This window comes from Phocoena phocoena, chromosome 4 (assembly GCF_963924675.1).
Source record: "Phocoena phocoena chromosome 4, mPhoPho1.1, whole genome shotgun sequence".
Classification (NCBI taxonomy): domain Eukaryota; kingdom Metazoa; phylum Chordata; class Mammalia; order Artiodactyla; family Phocoenidae; genus Phocoena; species Phocoena phocoena.
The window spans coordinates 108,819,979-108,836,510 of NC_089222.1; positions in this window are offsets into that span (position 1 = coordinate 108,819,979).

Sequence of the window (16,532 nt, forward strand, 5' to 3'; positions counted from 1 at the left end):
TAATTCAGATCATTATTAAGAGAGCAAAAACTGTAAGTTTACCACAGTCAGATGTTGGTTGTGGTAAACTCAGTTTGTTGACAGGAAAATGGTACAATATTATGTATGCTCTGATGCTAAAGAAAATCAGGTCTAGGATTCTCTTTTCATTTCTTATTAAATCAATGAAATGATCTATGTGACTCAGTAAATGATATATTTCATGTAAGACTATGATTGTTTCTTCTACCTACATGTTTCTCCTCTGTACTTGAATCTAAATAATAGAAGCAGCAGGAGTGTAAGGAAACTGTAGCCAAGGATGTGCTTCGAGAAATCAATGGGCTTTGACTGGTCAGTTCAATCAAAACAGCTTGTGCATAGTGAAACATCCTAAAATAATTGTAGAGAGACTGGTGGTCTGGGGAGTATGACTGACAAAATATGTTCAAACTGTTGTTAATTTTATATTTCTTGAAAGGAAAGAGAAGAGAGAATTTGACTACAGCTTTAACCCTCAATCGGGAATTAAGATATGGTGTTTTAGCCAGTAATTGAACTCATGAGTCATTTGACCTTTTACAATCCACTACATTGCTCTTCAATTTTCACTCAGACTATGAAGCTCTTTATGTTTAATTCTGTTCTTCTTCACTTTAATAGTTGTATTTCTTTATATCCCATTTAATTCAATGGAAGTCTGTCAGTGGGAGATAGAAATTAAATCATTGCTAGTTGATCTTCATTCAATTCTGACTTGATAGTTCAATAGATCTGATACACTTCCATTGTGATAATTAAATATTCAAACAATATGTGAATTGTATCAAATTTTAAACTTATTATAGTTAGATGCTTAGTTCCTTATGGTTCTCTTGATTTCTCTTTCCACAACTGACAACTGTTTGGTTTCTGAGTTAGTAGCCATGTTCTGAAAATTAATTTAATTTCTTTTTTTAAGGGAAGAAGACAGCTTAATTTTTGAGCTCCAACATTATCTTAGGGGAAGAGTAAGATCAAATTAAATTTGATTATGCATTTCATTAAAAAATATTTACTTCTAAATATTTCTCTGTAAAACTTGGATGTTCCAATCATTACTACTAATAATGAGATGATAAAATGGTATGTGGTGTTCATCCCAAACCATGGTAACACGACACAGCTCTTTCAAAACCCCTTTGCTTGTTGCAATGCTAGCAGTCAATTTAGTAAATGGGGTGGATACCAACCACTGATTTTTCTCATCTCATCATCTTTGAAACCCAGAACCTTCTTGAGCACAGAGCAAGGTATTTTCTATTCTTAAATCAGGAATAGGCAAGTTTGTTGCTTGTTGCACAAGTAGAAAAAATATACACCAAAAGAGAATGGATGATTGTTAATAGATTCTCTCTGTTGATTTCCTCCATTCACATTCCTTGAAATAATGTGTATGTTACATCCAGAATGAGCAAAAAAATGTGTGGGTCATGAGCTAATTGCCAGTAAACTGTTCAATCAAAGACTTGAACTAAACAGTTTTTATCATTTGAATTTTAGCTGAGAAAGAGACCCAAATTATTGATTAATATAGGGATCTCACAGTATGGTAGAGATCATGCTATGCCTTTACCACATCATTACATTTTACTTCTGGAGAAACAGAGAGATCACATTTCCCATACTTGCATTTAGGTAGAGCCGTAGAACAAATTCTAATCAATGGAATATGGGCAGAAGTGATATCCATTTCATCTTTCATCACTCTTTAAATGTCTGAAGGTAAGCAATGCAGTTAAGGACTCTGAGGTCCATGGATGGTGAACCCCTTGAAGCCTAATCACTTAATCACTTTATGAACACCTAGATTGTTCAATGCATGGTTCTTCAAGACTGCTACCAGAACCATAGAATGTGCTCCTTCCAATATGTCATTCCTTATAAGTAGTCTATATTTAATTAAGAGATTTAATTAAACAAAAACAAAGACAACCCCCATATGCACTAAAAACATAAAACTAATGTTATATGCTTATGTACACTTTGAAAATTCTTGAGCAACCAAAATCTTTAGATATCCATTTATTGTACTATAACCATCAATGAAGGGGTATATATTATTCTTCCTTTTGTTATTTACTTATGACTTACTGTTAGAAGTTGTTTCAGGAATAGAACACTCAGACCTCACAACCTCTCACTTCCCCAACTTGCTCATTACTTTATTAAATGTCTGATTTTTGTTCTTCTTTCAGTTCCAAACCCAGACTATAATTAGAAAGGGACAATTGGTACTCTGTCCTAGTTCAGCCAAATTTAGAGAGTGTAAACATGAAAATAATAAAGTGTTAGTACCTACTTAGCAAGAATTATTAGCTAAAATAAGATGTTACCAGATGGCACACATGGTTAATAACATCCATCTGTGAACCACATCATGAATAACAGAGTTGATTTGAGGGCACATTTAGTGCTGCTTACACCAAATATTAAAATAGATTGTTATACCTCTGTTGGGCCATGCTCTATCTGGAGTGTACTGCACATTTGTTTCTTAAGCCTAACCCTAGCAAAATATATGTTTTTGTTCTTGGAGGAGGGGAGGAACAAAACATTCTAAGATTGTGGAGACAGAGAAACTATCTTTTCACAGGCTCTGTTGGCCCTACTTTGTCCCCTTCCTCATGAGACTAGTAAACAGAGACAATTTCCAATATACTACTTTTTACCAGGAATAGGTACAGCTGGATGAATATATAGATTAAAAGATAGCATATATATATATATATTTTATATATATATATATAGATAGATAGATAGAGAGAGAGAGAGAGAGAGAGAGAGAGAGAATATAATATTGTAGCATAGAGATGAGGCAAACTAGATTCTAAAATAGATAATTGTAAGTATACAATGGGGATTAAATGCTTGAGATTTAAAGCTAGACTACCTATGTTTAAGTCTCATGTCCATTTCTAGCCATCTGTGTGACTTAGACAAGCAAGTTAACTTCTCTGCAGTTAAATTACTCCCTCTTATCCCACCTACAAAGTGGGGTGATGATAATTATATCACGTACCTATGAGGGCAGTTGGTAACTGGAAATATTCAAGTTTTAAGATATTTAAACAGATTTTTGAACACAATAAACATCATATTGGTTTGACTGATTTAATATCTGTGATTGGCTTTGTTCTACTTCTGTTTAAATAGAATAGTTGGCTGTATGAAATTTGTAATATTTTCTAACACAGTGTGATGAGTTAAAGCTAACTTTTAAATGCATTCTACAATATAATATAATGTATTAGCATGTAACTAATCTGGTGTAAATTGGCAGAGAAATATAATTTGAGCCATTATCCAACTGAAACAAGCTTGGAGACCACAGAATCTATAAATTCATGTATACTCCATAATAGAGATGCATATTTATTTTTATCCTGCTGATGATTTAAGCAATATTCTCTGTCACTAGAGCCCATTTGATTTTGTTCAAAGTGAAGGGTACGTAAGTGAATTGCCAGAGGCCTTCTTCAGGTTTCCAGAATACCTTGAACTTGTGATAAAACCAGAAATGTCAACATTGCCTTGTTTTCAACTACAGAGTATCACCACTACTATAAGAAACACAGGTATTGAATGTGCATGCAGGTGGGGGACTTTTAAAAAAGTCTGAAAGGCTCGGACATATACCCTCAGTCAATTTTTTTTTTAATTGTAAGAGAGGCTATTAAAATAAGCCATAAAGTACTCATCAGATCTAAATAAAATTAAAAATATTTACTAAGGTATATATATTAGAATAGATTTAGGGTAATATTTATCTTTTAGTTGGAAATCACTTTTGTAACTCCTTTTTGATAACTTATTGCTTTTTGCCTATAAATATATTAAAGTCATTACTTTGATTTTACATGTAAAATCACACATTTTGAACTTTGAAGTTTTCAGTGAAGCTTCAGTTCTATACTACAAGGAATAAAATAGTCTCTCCTTTTTAAAACAAATATGGGTCACTATTGAGTTTGTGATTTCAAGGAGTAATTTATATTTTCTTCCTGTAAATATGAGGTTTATATTTTAATAACAGCATGAAAGAATGTCCTGGGTTAATCCAAGGTTATTATTATGTAGAAAGAAAATATTGGGTATTAGGTAAAATAAATGTAAATATATCTGGGAGTGAGTGAGTACGTATGTGTGTATGTGTTTAAATTCACTATTCTTCCAGTTTGGTGAAAATTATTTCCATAGCTCCTACAACCCTCTTTCATCTTTCTCTTTCTTTACCTAATTTGGTCCTATCTTTGTTGTTCCACCATAAAATGATATATAACTTGGACATATTCATTACAAATATTTGGTGGCATATTGCTGTTGTAACTTTAGCATAGATGGATGGAAATACATCAAAATATCTTCTCCATACAACCTTGAGAGATACTTGTAATTGCACCACTTGGTAAGGCTAGAAAATCACAGAGGAGCAGGTATACACTAAGACAGGATTAGATCTGACTGTGTTTATAAGCAGATTGGTTTTATTTCCTAAAACATTAAGAGAGAGGTGAAAGGAAAATAAGAAAGTGAGCCAAAGTGTCCACTTAATCTAAAAGAAGCTCTTTAATATGGGGTGGACATTATAGTCAAATTTAAGGTAGGAGGGAGGATAAAATGTTTCTTTTATTCCATGACTCTGTATAAATTAGGATAGTATAGGTTATAAACAACCCCAACATCTTGGTCACTTAATACAACAAAAGTTTATCTGTCACTTCTGCATGGCCTGCTATTGGTTTTGGTGACTCTGCAGGGCACTTCTTTCGAAACATGCTTTTGTGGTGACTAAGAAAGAAGAAAAGTCTGTGGAGTTAAGCATCAGCTTTGAAACATCCACTTGGAAGTAATACATACCACTTGTTCCTTATATAAGTTGCACTGAGAGATTTTATTAAAGCAAGAGTTTAAAAGGATTTCTTTGTAGAAGTCTTACCCAACCTTTGTGTGTGTGTACACATACATGTACATATACATACATATACATGTGTGTGTGTATGTGTGTGTGTGTATATATATATATATATATATATATATATATATATATATATATGGCTTTGAAACCTCCTTAAGAGCTTCCCTGGCTCAAATCTGAAACTGGTTCCTGTACAGGAGGGCAGGGAAAGAACAAATGAAAAAGGCAGACCACTCCAGAGTGGTAGGTGGCAAGTTTAATAAAAAACGGAACTTAAGGTTTGTCATGAGCAGCAAGAAGACAAGTAGGTTTCTGTGCACACCCCCAAAATCATAAAAGTTTATATAAAGGCCTTAGCTGTGTTCTTTCACATATATAGGAGGCTTTAACTGAGTTCAGTCACATAACAGTCTAGATAGCCTCAACACCACATTTCTATTTCAAGGCTGTGTTCATGGAGCAGTATTGGGAGCAGGAAAGGCAAGCAAACCTCATATTCCAATGATAGGGGAGAGGGTGCGAAGTCTCCAATTGCCTGGGTTTAGCTTCCAGGTCAACTGGAGATCATGTCTTTTTGTTGGCCTTCCCAACAGTGTATATACATATGAATGTACATATATATAATATTTATATATATGTATACAATCTGTGTGTATATATAAAAATTATCATATTAGATATAATATAAATTACATACTATATTATTTATATATTGTGTATTACATATAATTTAACATGTAGATTTATTCATCTTTGAATTGGAATTAAAAATGTATTTTTCTGTTCCTAGACTGACAGAAGCAAGGGTCAATAGAATATACTCTTAAACATGTAACTTTTCAGTGTTATGGAAATGTAATATAGTTATTTCCATCTTCCAAATGTCAATGTATGATAGTCTCACTTCTTCCTCCTAGTGCTATAAAACCTAATCCCATGTTTTTTTATTCCTTATTGATTGGACTTCTCTGACAGTTGACATATTTGACCATGACTTCTTCCCAAATCTTTCTCTTCTCTTGATTTCTTTGACACTGGCATTTTTGTTTCTTTTTCTTCCTCCTCAGTTTCCTTCTCTGACTACTCTTATATTTAGGATTAGATCTACCCCAGAATTTCTATAAATCCCATTCTCTTCTCATTCATCATATTTTACTTCAATATTATTTGCCCAATACTGTCTTGATTTGTGGGATTTAGGGAAACCAGTGGCCAACTGTGCCTACAATGAGGCCTTCAGGTTTGGAAAGAGTTGGGATGATGATGCTTATCTGCAGAAAAGGGGAAGGAGAATATTATTCCCAGGAAATAACATGAATAAGAAACCAAAGTCTGACAATTAAAGCCAATTGGTCATGCAGAAAAATATTCAGTGGATCATAAGCAACATTCAGGGTCAGATAAGATTGAATTTCTGGTATAAACAGAGGGTTTGCGGAGTCAGATAATGATAATTATACCAGTAGCTAATGTTTAAGAGCTCATTTTATGTTGGACACTTACAAGCAATTTACATATTTAGGTTTGCAGTGATTTCTCTGAAACTCTTGGGGCCATTTATGTTTTGTATTTCAGAATATTTCAAATTTTAGAAAGCTAGTACACTATATTATTGGCAATTCCTCCAAATAATACATGAATATTCCCACTATGTGTGATAAAGATTACAAATAGCCTCTCTACAGGTCAAGTCAAATTTTGCCATCGAATGATTTTGCAAACAAACAAACACAACAACAACAACAAAATAAAAACTTTCAGTTTTCAGAACTGTGGGTTTCAGAATTACAGAAAAGGTATTCTTTGCCTAAATAATATCATTAAATCATGGCAAAATATTAAATCACTATTATTATTCACATTTACAGACTGGAAAACTAGAACGTAAAGGAAATAATCCACAATACGTAAGTGGTATATGACAAAGCTAGTGTCTGAAACCAAGCCTCTTTGACAGTCCATTCCTTCCATTATCCCCTCACTGTAGTGTCTCAGTGAGGACATTCCAAGAAACATGAGTGGTCTTTGAAGCAAATCTCTAAACTATATTGAAATAGTCTCTAATTGCACATGTTTCAATAATCTTTATATACCTGTGACTTCCAAATCCATCTCTAGAGCTTGTGTTTCTCTGAATGTCTCTAGACCCATATTGCTAACTACCTAGGTTTATATCCATCTGCATGGGTCCTCAGGCTCCTCTAAGCCCATAAGTTCAAAACTCTACCAGGAGTTTTGCTGCCAATTGAGGACCTCCTTCTTTAGCCTGTATCTTCATTAGTACATTTTCCACTTTTAAATCTCAGACTTCCTTTTGATTGCTCCTTCTAATAAAGATATTTATTGTTCCTTACTTGGATTATTTCAGTTAAGGATTTACTTTTTCAAGTCTTTCTCTCTTCAATTGCTACAAAGATTTTGTTTACAACCATTTCATTTAATTATACTCTTTAGTAATGATATATCAATAGCCTCCAGTATCTACAGGAGAATTTTCAAATTTCTCAACAAACCATAAAACGTCAGATCTGACCCATTTTACCATTCTAATTACACCTCATACCATCCCCACAATCTCCTCTATAATCTAATCATATTGAGCTTCCAAATTAGTTTTTGTTGTCTGTGCTTTTTATTTTTAAACATCTTTATTGGAGTATAATTGCTTTACAATGTTGTGTTAGTTTCTGCTGTATAACAAAGTGAATCAGCTATATGTATACATATATTCCCATGTCCCCTCCCTCTTGCGTCTCCCTCCCACCCTCCCTATCCCACTTCTCTAGGTGGTCACAAAACACCGAGCTGATTTCCCTGTGCTGTGTAGCTGCTTCCCACCAGCTATCTATTTTACATTTGGTAGTGTATATATGTCAATGCTACTCTCTCACTTCGTCCCAGTTTACCCTTCCCCCTCCCCATGTCCTCGCTCTTTTGTGTCTGGGTATGTTAGCATACAGTCCTTGCTGTCTGGATTTTTTCTCTTCCTCTGTTCTTCCTGATAAACCCATTTCTCACAATCCAGGTCATATATTACTTCCCATGTAGCCTCATATAGTACTGAGGCAGAGATAATATTCTCACTTTTAGGCTCAGATGGCACTTTATTCAATGTTTGAGTCAATAATTATTACCCTGCATTTTATTTATTCACATGTCTTGATCACTCACTATTTGAGTTTCTAGATGACAGAGATCAGTAAAAAAAAAAATAATAATAATAATCTTTATTCACAGATTATTAAATATATAGTACATGTTTGTTAAATAGTTGAATTAGAATTTTAATTTAATTTAGGTTATTGTGAATTATACCACAGCCTACTCTTAATTATCTTTGATCATTAAACAATACGAATAAAAAAGCAGGAGTTAACCGTAGTAGATTTTGGACCACTGTGACCTAAAAGAATCTTAGAAATTCACAGGAAAATGATCCTCTGTACCTGTATGCTCCTACCCTCTTCTCTACTTTTATCGACATGAAAGCTACCTAGATATGAGGGTAATGGATAGTTCAACATGGAATTATCTAGAGTTGCAGAGTATTACATAAAATATTTTCAGTTAAATTTGCAAAACTGAAAGTGGTAGATTCACTATTAATAATCCAAAGCAAGGTACTTAAATGATTTGGGGGAAAAAAAGAGTGACAGTACTTTAAATTTATGTTAACTAGCTTCACGAGAATTTAAGATGCACAATATGAGATGAGGCAGTCTACTTTTGCTTATCATACCATGAAGAAATTGATACTTCTTTACCATTTCAGGATCATTTTCATCTTTTAGTAAATCTTCTACCATTATGTTAAAATGAAAGCCATCAGCATAGGCTTAAATAACATAACTACTAAAACACAGAAGGAAATAAAAGAAAATGAAGTGGAGCAACATTAAATATTTATTTTTGTTGATTAAAATTTCAATTGGGGAGGGTTACTTATAATTAAAAATTATTCAAAACTTGAAGTTTTATCTTAGAAAATGGTTATCCTGTATAGAAAAAAGAACAAAATTAAATTTTAAGGAGACTAATGTATTAGTATATATGACATAAAGTCTATTATTACATAATATATTTTCAGTAAAAATAAAAACTCTTCCAAAAGTAAACAGTGTGGAATTTAGAACCATAATTTACTATATATCCTGAAAAAAAATTATATGTGTGTGTGTGTGTGTGTGTGTGTGTGTGTGTGTGTGTGTGTTAGTCCAGATCCTATTAGCAGCTGACACCAGGATGGGATTAAATGTGCAATCCCTGATTAAATGTGCAAACACCTATGTGAGAAGAAATGGGGAGGGGGCTGAAAAGTCTGGGAGAACCATCAGATCATGCTGCAAGTCTATCCCCAAGTGAAGGAGAGAGAGAGAGAGAAAGAAGATTGAATGGAAGCATTCAAGATTGCTGTACAATTTGAGGAAGGCTCAATGGGGCCATACGGAGGCCATGAGCCAATTTCAGCCATGAAAGAATTAGTTCTCCAGTAATGAGCATGCCTTATTCTGACCACTATACTTAGTCATTGGGTGAGATCAGACTGTGCTCTCCATATTCTGAGGACTGTGAGGTGCATTCTCATGCCCACTGAAATATCTTCCTCACTTCTGTTTCTTTGAGATACAATACCATGTGTTGGAATAACAGGAAAACTTGTAGTTAGATGTTCTGAATTCCACATTCTTAACTTTGTCAACTTGGAGAGATTGGTTTCTTCATAAAAAGTTCAGATGAGAAATTATCTATGGCATCCACGGATTCAGTAAAATATGTAACTTCTCTGCTCAGTTGACAGGACAATGCCTGGCCACGGGAAAATTAAACTTTGGAAGTTTCACTTAGAATAATTCTTATGTTTATATTTTCTAGTAAATGTTCTAGGATGGCAGTTCATCATAATCTTTTCCTGATCCCCTACTTCCCCTTCTCTTCTTCTCCTGTAGAGACAATAGAGATTAATACTCTCTATCTCAGGTTCCTTTGCAGGCAGGGGAGCTACATGATATAGTTCTGGAAAATGAAATGTAAAGGGATATCTTTTGAAGAGTTAGGACTGGTTTTGTTTCCCAATAAAAAGAAACAGATGTTCCTAAGCACCACCCCTTCCTCTTCCTTTCTTCCCTGAATGTGGAAGGTATATCTCAAACTGCAATTGCTAACTTGCAACCATAGTGAAAAGTATGTTAACAAAAGTCACCAAAGGGGGTTTCCCTGGTGGCGCAGTGGTTGGGAGTCCACCTGCCGATGCAGGGGACACGGTTCATGCCCCGGTCCGGGAGGATCCCACATGCCGCGGAGCGGCTGGGCCCACGAACCATGGCCACTGGGCCTGCGCGTCCGGAGCCTGTGCTCCGCAATGGGAGAGGCCACAGCAGTGAGAGGCCCGCATACCGCAAAAAAAAAAAAAAAGTCACCAAAGGACAGTATGATGAAAGACACTGAACAGCCTGATACATATCCAAGTATTTAGCATTCATAGTATCAAATACTTCCTCCTACAAATTCTATCCCTGAAGTGGTCTGACTTGTCTGTTCTCAACATAATCACTTGATATTTTTATAATGCTTTAAAATTGTTATTTATCACATCCAAAATTACCTTTTTGGTGACTCATTCCTTCAATAAATAAATATATGTATTTTGAGTACATGGCTAGCTAGTGTGATACATTAACACATGTTAGGGTATTAAGGGATTATAAAGAGTTAACACAATATATTTATACTTTAGAAGGTCTTCTGGAGAATGGGCCTTACCTCTAAGATAGTTTTTAAAACAGGGAGGCATCATTTAAAAAATCCTTCACCTTCTACCAGGATTCAGTTATTTAGTCTGCATTTACTAAGGGCTTATTCTAGAACCAATAAATATTTATCAGATTTCTGAAACTTCTATATTTAAAATAGTTTACTTATATGAGTTTTGTTTGGGTTGAGTATATTGAGTCAGAAATATGGTTTTGAGGGGATCAGAAATGGAAGCAAAAAAAATTCCAGAAGTTGCAGGTATTATTATGTTGGAAGTGTTTTATTTGTCTTATAAAAAAGACTTCTTTCATTTTTAACTCCAATTCAGGATATTTTTATTTAAAAATTTTAAGACTAACAAAGGACCAATTTATACCATCTGCTTCAGTTTTACTCTGATGCAGATTTTCTCTCCATTTTTTTTTCTCTTTAAATAGACATTCTGTTTGGCACCTTGTGCTTAACTACATGTCTTTGAGTAAAAAATGTAGTTTGTCTGACTTCCTGTCAAACCAATATTTATTCACAAATATCTGTTTTGTTGCTTTCTCACATAAAATCATATAGCACTTTTTCCATGTGAAGAGTTGGCTAGTCGGTGGTAGTATGAGCGGCCAGCTGGAGCTTTTACAGTTTTTATTATGCCAGCTGCTTTCATGATGGACAAACTGTTCCCTGCCTTTAGTTTTACTTTTTTTTTTTTTAATGGAAGTGCATTCCTTTTGCTTTAATTATGAGAGGAGAGAATATTGCTTCTTATATTCTACATGTACACATTTTGATTGCTCAGTAACAATAACATTTCTTTTGAAACTATTATCCTGGTGAACTGTTCTTGAGACAAAGGCCAGCCAAATACCTAACATGCATCTCTGTAAGACATCTTTCAAATATCTTAGAAGAGTTCATTGCAAGTTCCTCTTAAGATGGCACATATAAAGAAGATGGACATGGAATAGTTGCTAGACAGGTAGACTAAGATATTCTACTTGAATAGTTGCTGGAAGAGTAGACCAGGGTATTTTACTCATGAAGGTATATTTTGTGTGGAGCTATTACTGCACAACTCTAACATTTTTGTCTGTCCCTGCTACTGCTCTAGGAATGTGAGGCTTAGACCTGCCTATCTTGACTCAGCTTTGGACTACTTTACAATGAATGAGAATATCACAAAATTATTTTCTGTAAATTATTTGACTATATTTCTGAAATAAACTTGAAATGTGAATTGTGAGCAAGAAAAGCCTCAGTATACTGAAACTGTACTAAGTTTTCTTGACTATTTATAAGTCTTCAATAAGAATGCTTCTGTTTCTGTCATTCTCCTCATAAATCATTTATTAGCCTAGTGACAACTGGGGCAAAAACTAATTTCAGCAGTGATGAAATAGAAAATTCTTAGTCTTCAAACTCACCATATAAACACCCATTACCTTAAAGAGGCTTACAATTGTCTCTACTAACAATAACACTTCTACTTATTTGCAAGTTAAACCAGAAAAAAATTAAAAACTAAATCAGATTATATAAACAGCCTAGAGTTTGGAAATAAAGATATTACTGAGTAGGAAATTGAAAATTTTAGCCAAAGATGTTTCTAAACTCTTATATGATTTGGAATATAAAAACTTGTATGAATAAGGAAACACACAAATCATGTCCACTTTTGTTAAAATGTGATTATCAAATATTTCTCTCTCTAATACTACCTAAGTGAGCTTAAAGAGAAAAACGTTTTTCCCCTTAAGTGCATTTTTTAGCTAAAGAATTCATGAAGGGAAATAGTATTCACATAATAATTCATTAATTCACTCACTCATTCAAAAACACTGCTATGTAATCAACTATGCACATCAGCTATGTACATACCATCAAATGAGTTTTACTCCAAAGTTTTAACTGTTACTTAAATTGTGTTAACCTGAAAATTGGACAAATAGTTGGGGTAGTATTTTGAGGGGGTGATACTGTAGATCTGAGTTTACCTTATGTATACTTCAGATAATGAACTTAAGAGTTGATAGTCTTCTTTATGCTGCTACTTAGAGAATGAGATTAACATGATACTACCTTGAAATTTTCTAAAGATTGTGAGAATTGAGTAAATGGAAATAAAAAGGAAACTTATACCTAATGATAGTTTATTCTCTCTTTAGAAATTTTAAAGTGTGGGATCATATGTTATGTTTGAAATTGTGTTGAATCTAGATGTGTGAGAAAAGATTGTTTCAATTTACTTTGCTGGGAAGGTAAGTATGTTCTGTAAATTATCCATAGATGCAATACAAATTAATCACTGTTAAAATTATTTTATTTCTTATATATACATAGATATACATGTATGTAAAATAATTGTACTTGCCTTTCGATTATTTGAAATTTAATAAAGGAGTTTATTTATGGAGTATCTTTCTTGATCTAATTAATGGAGTACAATTGAGTATATTTTAAGAATTGTTATCTAAGTACACATGCGAAAATATATATCTACACATATGGATTTAGATGAGATATGCATTCACTATTTTCCCTTCATTTTTTGATCCATAGTGTACAAATATCAATGCTGCATTAAAAAACCAAGGCTTTAAGAACTTATCAAATTATTTGAGTTAACATTTAAATTTCTGTAGGCAACTATTGGGTGGGCCAAAAGGTTTGTTCACCGTTTTTTGTAAGCTGACTCTAGTAGCACTTAGCTGTCTTTACTTCATTTGAAACAATTTTATTAGACTGTATGTGACAGCTGTCATATCAGCATGCATTTAAAAAAAGACATCAAAGTTGGTGAATTTTTGTGTAGCCATTTGAATATTGAAGATGGAAGAAATAAAGCAACATTTTCAGCATATCATGCTTTATTATTTCAAGAGAGGTAAAAATGCAACTGAAAAGCACAAAAAGATTTGTGCAGTGTATGGAGAAGGTGCTGTGACTGATCGAATGTGTCAAAAGTGTTTTGTGCTAGAGATTCTTCGCTGGATGATGCTCCACTGTCAAGTAGATCAGATGAAGTTGATAACGATCAAATCGAAACAATAGCTGAGAACAATCAATGTTATATCAAGCAGGAGAGAGCCGACATACTCAAAATATACAAATCAAGCGTTGAAAATCATTTGCACCAGCTTGGTTATGTTCATCACTTTGATGTTTGGGTTCCACATAAGTTAAGCACAAAAAACCTTCTTGACCATATTTCCTCATGCGATTCTCTACTGAAATATAATGAAAACGTTCTGTTTTTAAGACAAATTATAATGGGCGGTGAAAAGTGGACACTATACAACAATGTGGAATGGAAGAGATCATGGGGCAAGTGAAAGGAACCACCACCGACCACACCAAAGTCTGGTCTTCATCCAAAGAAGGTGATGTGTATACGGTGGGATTGGAAGGGAGTCCTCTATTATGAGCTCCTTCCAGAAAACCAAATGACTAATTTCAACAAGTACTACTCCCAATTAAACTAACAGAAAGTGTCACTCGATGAAAAGCATCCAGAATTAGTCAACAGAAAATGCATCACCTTCCATCAGGATAATGCTAGACTGCATGCTCCTTTGATGACTAGGCAAAAACTGTTACAGCTTGGCTGGGAAGTTCTGATTCATCTGCCATATTCACTAGACATTGCACCTTCAGATTTCCATTTATTTTTGTCTTTACAAAATTCTCTTAATGGAAAAAAATCTCAATTCCCTGGAAGACTGCAAAAGGTACCTGGAACAGTTCTTTGCTCAAAAAGATAAAAAGTTTTGGGAAGATGGAATTATGAAGTTGCCTGAACAATGGCAGAAGGTAGTGGAACAAAAGGGTGAATGCATTGTTTAATAAAGTTCTTGGTGAAAATGAAAAATGTGTCTTTTATTTTTACTTAAAAAACCGAAGACACTTTTTGGCCCACCCAATATTATAACGCTAATTGTAATTTTGAATGTTTAGACTTGCAGTAATAAATTGCAGAATAAATATTTATTACTAAGACAAAAATGACATTTGCTACTGATTTATAAATGAAAAAAGAAAACACTGAGAACAAAGTAAATGGATATAAATCTTGATTCCTGCTGACTCAGCATTTGTTGTCACCATCTATCCAAATTCTACTCTTACAAAAAGTCATGAATACACAAAACAAAAACACAACCTTGGATCTTGGCTTAATATTATATATGTTTTGTTTAAATATATTTTTAAATTTGTAACTTCTATTGGATTAAAAAAAGCAGAACCCACACCAGGCTAGGGAAACACTTTCTCTTAGTTTACCATTTTGAAATTGTTTATATATTGATTAATTGGTCTAGTTAAATAAGCTGCTCTGATATAGAACAGTTTTTGAGAGACATACAAATTAATTTCAAAGATATTTTATATATACATAATTTATATATTTATTATTTATTATATATTATGTTTAAAATGAATTTTCACCAAAATAAAATATGTACATGGTAAAAAGTAAAATTTCATGAAGGATCTTATGAAAAAAAGTTGTGTTCTCACAACCTTACCTTTCCTACCTCTGCCCACTCATATGAGGCAAATTATTTGTTATCTTTCTTATTTTAGTTCTTTTGGTGATTGCCTGCATAACTCTTGAAAGTATACCTACTCGTTCCTTATTGATATATCAAAGCTGGACAGTGATATGCTGATTTATTTAACTTTTATGCTGATTTATTTAACTTTTATCACCTCTTTTCTTCTCAGCTTTCATATTTATATTTTGAGTTTTCCATTTGCTAAGACAGTAGCTTTAATTAATGTAATGAAACTTCTTTGTCTTGTTTCATATACTTTTGACAATATTTTTAAGCCTCCAATTTACAGGAAAGTATGTCAGAAACTCTATCCTTTGCTCTACCATTCCTGAAAATTTCAAGTCTCACCTTCTCTTTATATTCTGTCTTGCAGCTATAATCAAGATTTTCTGTTTATACTTCAGTTGATTCTTATATTTGAAAACAAATATATCATGACTATTCCAATATTGTTCAAATTGGGACTAAGTCACTAAGATTATATTTCCTTCTCACCTATACATTGTCTTAAACCTGAGCCACTCTAATTGAATATTCTTAGCATTTAGGATTAAATGTATTCAATTTTTAAAAGCTCATTATTTGCTAAAAGACGTGTCATAGTTTCATTTTTAAAAAATATTTGACAAACTTTGTGTTGTTTGATTTGTTTTGAGTTTTTAGTTTAAGTGTATGTGTGTGTGTGCATTAATTACCACATCCTCAATTCAGTTAACTTTTCTGTACCAAGTGTAATAGATCCTGTCTCATGGAACCCTCCATTCTCCTGGTACATTATTCCTTCTTCATTCCTTTAACCAATGCTTTTCAGCACCTATTAGGTGTCAGATATTTTAGGCACTTGGATTATATTAGTAGCTGGATGTTCCCTAGACCTTCATTTTGGGACCTCTTTTTAAGTGAATTATTAGTTTAGAGTCTATGTTTTTCAAGATTCTGTGCCTTTCAACTTCTTGATTTTTATTTCACTTTATTGGAGAATATCCTGAAATAAGAATAGGTGTACCAGAGCTAACATTTTTGAGTCCATCAATATTTGAATGTGGCTTTATTCTGACCTCACAACTGATTTGTATCTATGTCTTCTAGATGCCAAACTTTCCTTCAGAAGCACCAAGACATTTCTCTATTGTCTTCTTGCATCAATTTTTCTGATGGTTAGTTTGATAGCACTTTGGAGTGGGCTTATTTTCTCCAATTTAGAAGGATTTAGGATATTTTATTTAGACACAGATTTCAGAAATTTTGTGAGACTAAAGCTTTTATTCCTTCTCTGCTTTTGAAACTGTTGTTCAGTA